Source organism: Peromyscus maniculatus, chromosome 19 (assembly GCF_049852395.1).
Source record: "Peromyscus maniculatus bairdii isolate BWxNUB_F1_BW_parent chromosome 19, HU_Pman_BW_mat_3.1, whole genome shotgun sequence".
NCBI classification, from domain to species: domain Eukaryota; kingdom Metazoa; phylum Chordata; class Mammalia; order Rodentia; family Cricetidae; genus Peromyscus; species Peromyscus maniculatus.
The window spans coordinates 48,975,536-48,983,803 of record NC_134870.1 but is presented as its reverse complement, the minus strand read 5'-3'; the positions used below and the strand labels follow the sequence as shown (position 1 = coordinate 48,983,803).

At 44.7% G+C, this 8,268-nt stretch overlaps 1 long non-coding RNA gene across 1 annotated transcript; it reads right to left on the bottom strand.

Moving 5' to 3' along the window:
- Positions 1-835: 835 nt before the first annotated feature.
- LOC143269494 (uncharacterized) lies at positions 836-7,162 on the bottom strand. Its single transcript, XR_013045922.1, has 4 exons — positions 7,001-7,162; positions 5,845-6,486; positions 5,093-5,373; positions 836-4,630 (listed from the first exon to the last, which is right to left on the bottom strand). It is a non-coding gene; the product is annotated as an uncharacterized LOC143269494 (long non-coding RNA).
- Between the last annotated feature and the right edge of the window lie 1,106 nt (positions 7,163-8,268).

Here is an 8,268-nt window from a genome sequence, read left to right as displayed (position 1 = left end):
ATTTTGGAGCTATCACCGGAAACTGTAGCTAGAGTTTTCCTGCCTGGCCCACGGTCAGGACAAATCTTTGTCACCCGCCAGTCCCATAGCCGCTCAGACCCAACCAAGTAAACACAGAGACTTATATTGCTAACAAACTGTATGGCCGTGGCAGGCTTCTTGCTAACTGTTTTTATACTTTAAATTAACCCATTTCCATAAATCTATACCTTGCCACGTGGCTCGTGGCTTACCGGCATCTTCACATGCTGCTTGTCATGGTGGCAGCTGGCAGTGATTCCTTCTGTCTTCCTGTTCTTTCTTTTCTCCTCTCTGTTAGTCCCACCGATACTTCCTGCCTAGCCACTGGCCAATCAGTGTTTTATTTATTGACCAATCAGAGCAACACATTTGCCATACAGAACATCCCACAGCAGGAAACCACGGGGAACTCCATGATCCATGCTCTTGCTGACTGTAAAAGGCAAGAAAGCTACTTTTTCAGTGGCATCAATGACTGCAGATTCACAGTGGAGAAAGGGGACATGGAAGGCTTTGGTGACAACCCCACCTCCAAAAAAGTAACAGCCTAAACAAGAAACCACCAAAGGGAACTCTTAATAAATTGTGACAAGGATGATGAAGTGCAGCTCTCCACAATTCAGGGCTTCTGGCAGGGAGTGGGTGGGGAAGGAGTCAATTTTCTTTAAGGGGTTGGCTACCAGGAATTTGACCACGCTTCAGTGATTATATAGGCAACACAAATTGCAATTATGAGCTTCTTCTTCTTCTTCTTCTTCTTCTTCTTCTTCTTCTTCTTCTTCTTCTTCTTCTTCTTCTTCTTCTTCTTCTTCTTCTCCTTCTTCTTCTCTTTCTCCTCCTCCTCCTCCTTCTTCTTCTTTTTCTTCCTCTTCCCCTTCCTCCTCCTCCCCCTCCCCCTCTTCTTCTTCTGGAGGTCACAAGGATTGGAGGCAGACCTGAGAGGACTTAGTGTGTGTGATCAGGCTGGCATGATGTGAAATTTCCAAATAATCATTTGAGCGGGAAGGTGGGAAGACTGATGGACGTTTTTCTTTTCTTTTTCCTGTTAGTGCCTGTACTTCATCCCCATCCTTAAAAGGTATTTTGGCTATGTATAGATTCCAGGTCAGCACTTCCATTTTTCTTAACACATTCAATGCCTTCTATTATATGCTTCCGTGGCAGCTGTTGAAAAGATGGCTGTGACACTATTGTCCCATTCTAGGTCATCTCTCTTCCTCCATGGCCCCCACCGATGCTTCCTTCATCCTTTTCTCTCTCTTTTTTCCCTCTCCCTTTACCTCCATCCCCTTTCCTTGTCCTCCTTTTAAAAAAAAACCTTTCTAAATTATTTCCTTATTCTGCTTTGCATTTTTGAATGCCGAGGGTCTTTGCTGAACTCTCCACCAGCCCCCTTTTCTCACAGCCCCTTTCCTGCTGTCTCCAAGCCCTGACAAGTGTGTCTGGCTTCCCCTTCTCCCCCTGCAGTCTTTGTTGCTGTTTCCATCTCCTGTCTGCGCCCTGGCTCTGCCTCAGTGTTTCCCCGTCTCCCCATCTCTGTTGGATCTGCGGTTACACCTACTGTGCTACTTAAAAGTCTAAAGCATTTTATGACTTCAAGAAGCTCAGTTCTTTCTTGATCTTCTTTTCTTATAGTTTTCTGTTCCCTTGAGGTTTCTCTAGGTTATCTTTTTTGTTCAAAAAAGTAACAAAAAGTTTTCCTAGTCTGAGTCTGAGAACTCTTGCAGGAGGCTCTCCTGGGGTTCTGTGTGCTTTTGTTTCTACAAGTTCTGCATGGTGAGCCTAGTTATTTTTAGTGTTCCTGAGAGATCCACAGGTGGGGAATCCGTGGAGCAGTAGAACTGAACATCATCCAGGAAGAATAGTGTTGCTTTTTCCTAACACTCGAGGCATCAATATTCTTAAGCGATTGTGAACTAAGTTCATAGATAGATGGAGATTTTTAGACCACATAGATACTGAACATTTGGATTGTAAAGCCTTGTCAAGATGGCTTTCTGGCTGCCGTTTGGATTTTGCTGGTTTCCCTTTTCACCGTGTTCAGGCAATCATCCATCATTCACTTTCCACAGTTAACAGTTGGGTAAACGTCCTTCTGACCCGCTCTTCCCTGACAGTTTGGCTGAGACCTAAGCGGTCTGTACACAAGACTCCTGTCATTCATGTGCCCTGAGCTGCATCCACCATCCTATGTCCTGTCTGGGGCTCTGACAGCTGGTACTCCAGCTGACTTTATGCTTTTCCTATAGATAAGCAAGTACATCCACAAACAGTGTGCACCACTGCTGAGCACTTAGAGTCTTTCTTAAGTGTAATCACAATGTGTACAGGGCTTTCTAACTACATTTTATAAACTTGGCTACATTGATGCACGGAATTTGAGTTCTCTTATCACACATCGCAGTTTGCCTCTTCTTTTGAGACATTTGGTTTTATTTTTAAATTAAAAATAGATTTTTTTCAGGCAATATAATCTGATTATGATTCCCCCCAGCTTCTCCCAGCTCCTACCCATTTCCCCACCCACCTAAATCCATATCCTCTCTTTGTTTCTCTCATTAGAAAGCAAACAGACAAGTTAAAAAAAAGAAGATAAAATAAAAACAAACAAACCTGAATAGGACAAAACAAACAAATAATAAAAAATAGAGCCAAAAGAACAAACAAACATATATAGACACAGAAACACACATATTTGCATGCACAGAAAGAAATCCCATAAAGGCACAAAATTGGAAACCATAATACATAAACAAAACACCTGTAGGATAAGAAAAGAAAAAAGAAACAGACAAAGCATTGGGAGAAACACTCCCCCACCACAAAATGAAACCCTCCAAAAATGCCATTGAGTTCATCATGTGTTGGCCATCTGCTGCTGAGCATGGCCTTTGGAATGGTTTGTATACCAATGAGACTCTGTTGGAGGAAACTAATTTTTTCATTTGCAAGTGGTTATCAGAGATAACAAGTGGTTGGAAATAATTTCTGGGTTAGGGTTGGGGGCTTATGTCCACTTCCTCTCTCAACACTGTGACCCCCTCTGGCTTAGACCTGTGCAGGCCCTGTGCATGCTGCCACCATTCCTGAGAGTTCGTATGTGTGTAGGTCCTGCATGTCTAGAAGGTCTTGTTTTCTTGGTATTCACCATCCCCTCTGCCTCTTAGAATCTTTCTGATTCTTCTTGCATGGGCTTTCCTGAGCCCTGGGGGGATGAATTTGATAGATTCATCCCATTTAGGACCAGCTGTGCTAAGGTCTCTCCCTCTCTGCACACTGTCCACCTGCTGGTCTTTGTGTTTGTTCTCATACTGCAAGAGGGAGTTTCTCTGAGGAAGGCTGAGCGGGACACTGACTTACGAGTACAGCAGAACGTCCTTAGCGGCCATTTTATTGCTCTGCTCCTTTAGCAGAACCGCAGTTTGAGATGTTTGTAATGGGAAGATTTTCAGGTGAGTAAGTTTGCACAGTTGCCAGGAGTGGAAGCCCTCAGCATCTTTACTTATAATTTTTAACTTCTTTTGCACATTGGCCTTCAGAAAAGAAAAATCTCTGAAACAGATTATAAGATAGTGACTTTCGTTGGTACGCAGGGCCAATGTTTACATGGTGGAACTTGGCTACACCCTTTAGCACACACAATTAGCATTGTCATATTGATCTCAAGACAGCTCAACAAATAAATCAGATTCAGTAGAAAAATGTTAGCATATATTATTTTCATGTTGAGATTTTTTTCCTAACTTACTTGTGAATAACATATTCAATTTGATTTCTTTTTCTTTGAATTTGTGCCAGGGGGTATATTTTTTCCTGGATAAACATTTGGGTTTGCTTACTTACATGAATTAGCATTTAATTCTCTAAAGATAGCTCTCTAACTTGACTCAATCTTTGGTGTGATTTCTCAAGAAAATCGCCATTCTTATTTGCAAGGAGCATTTCACAACAGTCAAATAAATTCCTAATGAAATACCCAGGGATGGGGCTACACAAGGCAAGAAATGACCTTGTCCTTGTTTTCAGAAGCCAAAGAGGGGTGTGAACAGTTACATGAAGGACGCCACAAACCTGCTTTGTCTACATCATGAAACGGGATCAAGTATGTGAAGTCGGATTTGGGGTGTAATTCACAGCAGTGAAATTGACTGAGAATTATCAGAAAATAATGCAGGAAGCAAGGAGCTTGCACTCTTGGAGCTGCATCAGGAAAGATGGAGGATTACCTCCCTGAAACGGTCTTTCTGGTGTGTCCCAGTTCCACGGGACAAATGATAGGGGGGAAAACGGTTGCCGCACAACAACAGCTTTTCACCTACGTGTAGCTAGTTGCCTGCTCCGGGAGTGGTGAAGGCATGAATTCCCTTGGGTGGCTGGTGGCTATCAGTTGTTCTTGAACCCGACTCAGCAGTAGGGCTGCTTGCCACAGAACGGCCCTCCAAGGTGAGCTGAGGGAAGTCCGGTTCCTTGGTGAACGTGATGGAGAAACTGCAGCTCTTTTCCTTCTAAGTCGAGCAAGTGCTGCATCCTACACTGAACATATTGTCCTAGCCCGACGGTCCTGTGAAAACGTGGCTCAGACAGTATTTAGGTCCAAAGATATGATGACCTACAGCAGAGAGCAATTACAAGGGAATTTTTCAACACTCTGAGCCAAAAAAAAAAAAAAAATAGACCTCCCTCCCTGGCCTTAACTCCTGAACTTAGGTACATGCCAAGGATGGCACACAAAAAGTGTTCAGGTTCCTTTGACTCAGAATATAAATATGAATAATACAAATAATTATATTTAAAATACAAATCCCGGGGGCTGGAGAGATTGCTCTGTGTTTAAGAGCACTGCTTGCTTTCTCAGAGGATCTGGGTTCAATTCCCAGCACCCAGATGGCAGTTCACAACTGTCTGTAACTACAGTTTCAGGGGATCCAACACCCTCACACAGACATCTGTGCAGGTAAAACACCAATGCACATCAAAATAAAAGTAACTTTTAAAAAAAAGCAATATCAAAGTGGGCTTCTCAGCTGGGCTGGGGCTGCCAATCTATCATCACCATGGCTGCTTGTCTTACCTTGCCGTTGGCTTCCAATTCATGCTCTCTTTGGGATCACAATTGGAGCTGTGGACTACCTAAGATTTTCCTGTGTGTTGCCTTTCTGTTCCTCTGGTTTTCAGTTGTCTTAATACTTCCTCATTCTCAGGGCTCTTCCTCTTTGTCTCCTGAGAACACAGTCCCCTTACTGATCTCAACTCTTCCCATTTGCAGAGACAGGAAAGGAGGAAGCTTCATTCACCACCTCAGCTTCTAGCCATGGTCATTATTTCTTCAGGGTTCAAATGCAAATTCTAAAACTTAAAGAAAAATAAAAACAGCCCCAGAGGTGACTTAGCTGCCAAGCCTGATAGTCTGAGTCTGGTCTCTGAGGCCCCCATGGTAGAAAAAGAGAACCTGCTCCTTCAAGGGTCCACACTCAGCCACGGCACACACATACCCCCCCTCAAACCCCCACACAAATCAATACATATAAACACAGATAAAATATTCGCTGTGCACATCTCCCACGTGAAAGCTCTTTGTCAACACAACTGGATGCTTTTCCCCACTCTTAGTTTGGATGAAGCCATTCATGACACAGTCCAGTATTGTTTAGCATTCTTTCAATCCCCAAACCATGAATCAGCAGAAGTAAGGGAAAGGAAGATTGGGTAGTTCTACAAATACTCACTTGTGTATGTGTTTGTGTGTGTGTATTCATAGTCAAGCTTGTACCGCTTGGCACCAAGCGTGCATTCCCTCATCTGTATCTCTCCCCCTCCACTCACTTGAATGGTAAAGAGTAGCCAGGCGTCCTACGGTGCTTCTGCCCCCAACTGTCTTCCAAGCCGGAGGATGTCTCTTGAAGTTAGGTGACATTAGAGAAAACTGAAAAGCTCTTCTACTCCTAGGAAGACAGAGGCGTTAGGGCTAGGGAAGAAAGGGGGTGACAAGAAGGGACATAAGAAGGAAGAGAAGAAAGACAGAGAGAGGGGAAAGTGGGAGGGATCAGAAACAGAGAGAGGAGGAGAGACAGAGGGGGAAGGGGGGAAGGAGAGGGGGGAAGGAGCAGAAAGAAGAGAGAAAAAAGAGGGAAGGAGAGAGGTATGTAGAAAGAGGGATGGGATGAGAGGGAGAAAGAGAGGAGTAGAAGAGACCTAGGAAGGGAGAGACAGAGGGATGGAGGAAGGGAGGTAGGGAAGAGATTGAACCATTATGTCTTCTGTTTGTACTGAGGTATGTATGTCCCTTGGTCCCCTAGTCAGCATCCAAGATGCAGAGTTAATATCCGCTGGCACCACACGGGGGCGCCCCCTGGCCGTGATTCTGAGCCCTTGGTCTTCCAAACTGGTGAGCGAAAGATTTGCATTCCAGGGAGCTTTAGCGACCCGTGGGTCAAGTCTTCTCTCCACAAGCTGCATTCAGTCAAACTGAAGACAAAATAGGAAAGGAAGATGCTTTTTAAAAAGTTGAAATAAGGGGCTGAAAAGATGCCTCAATGATTAATAGTGAGTCCTGTTCTTCCAGAGGACTGAAATTCAGTACCTAGCACCCACATCCAGCAGGTCGCAGCTTCCTATAACTCCAGCTCCCAGGGATCTGACACTCCCTTCTGGACTCTGCAGGCATCAGCACTCACCTGCACATACCCACATGTAAACACACATCCATACTGAAGAGTTAAAATGAAAAACTAATTTTTAGAAGTAATTAAAAAATAAAATTTTAAACATTTTTCAAGTCACACCATGCCCTCAAAACACATTCCTGTGTCCCAAACCATGAAACATCAAACAGAAGACAGAAGGGAATAATTTAGAATTGCAGCTACAGTAACCCCAAAAGAAGAACGGGAACAGAGTGGGAAGGGAAGGACGGAGGAGAGGACAGAGAAAGGAAGGGAACAGGGTGGGAGCGGGGGAGACACATTTTACTGACGTGAACCTTAGTAGGGGGCAACCGCAGTTTTACAAAATATCCCAGTTCTGTCAAATCTCAGTGTCAGCTGCCTCAGCAGAGGACCCCTTGAAAAACGGCAGGTGCCCAGCCTCGATAGAAGGGCTTCTGCCTTGTCATATTGTATCCTGGTTTGTCCTGTTGTCTCTCGGGGGACAAGCTCTTTTCTGAAGAAGAAAAAAAAATGGAGGTGGGGAATCTGAGGGAGAGGAGAGCTGAGTGGAAGCTGAGAAAAGTAGAGGGAGGGGAAACAGTGGTTGGGGTGTATTGTATGAGAGAAGAATCTGTTTTCAATGATAATAATAAATAAAAAGATGGCAGGTTGAACAGCAACCGAGGATTTACTTCCATTCGACTGCTTTGTAATGCAAAGTTTTCTCAAAACAGTAGGCACCTGTAGGGCTGGATTATCCAATAATCCTCAAAGAACAAAAGGCACCAAGATGCCTTTGAAGGTGCCCAAACTTGGACAAGCAGGTAGCTAATTCCTTAAGCAAACACTCAGGCACCTAGCTAAATACTACCTCCCTTCCTTCTTGACTTAAGGCATTTCAAACCAAGTCCCAGTGTTCCTGGAGTTTGGGGAGGCAAAGCCCTGACTTTGACAACCCCAACAAGCAAGGTCCCTCTGCTAAGTCCCTAAGGCACCGACTAAAGAGAAAGAAATATTGAAAAGCACAAGGAGATATATACAATGAGAACACACTGGGAAGAGAGACGAGGAGGCCCAGTGATTCCCCGCAAGTCTGTTTTGGGGTACCAACAGGAAGTTTATGTTTAACTAGAGGGCAAGAGATATGCATATCTCAACAGTCCTGGTTCAGGACCTACCAATCACTGAGCAGCCATTGTCTCAATCCCGGGTGCTCCTGAAAAGTGGTTTCAGTGGTCGGAACCGTGTTAAATCTTTCCCAGAGGACAGTTCCTCCTCTGACTGAAGACTTAAGGCTTTTCCTTCCCCTCAACAAGGGACTCCAGGGGAATGTTTAGTTGTCCAGGGTCCATTGATTCAACAGTCTGGTGGCTATAGAGGGCTGTGAGTGTCTCTTTAGAGGATCTAGTCTCCTGCCCGAGTGGTTACATCTACACCTTCACTTGCTGGAGTCCTTGGGGTCCTGGGGACAGCTAGGCCAGTACAACTGTGAAAAGGTTGTCTTTACAGAAGCCTGTGACCTGGCTCCCTGCCCCAGATGCCCCCACCCAGATGCCCCTGCCCCAGATGCCCCCATCCAGCCTCCTCCTCCCGATTTTCTCAG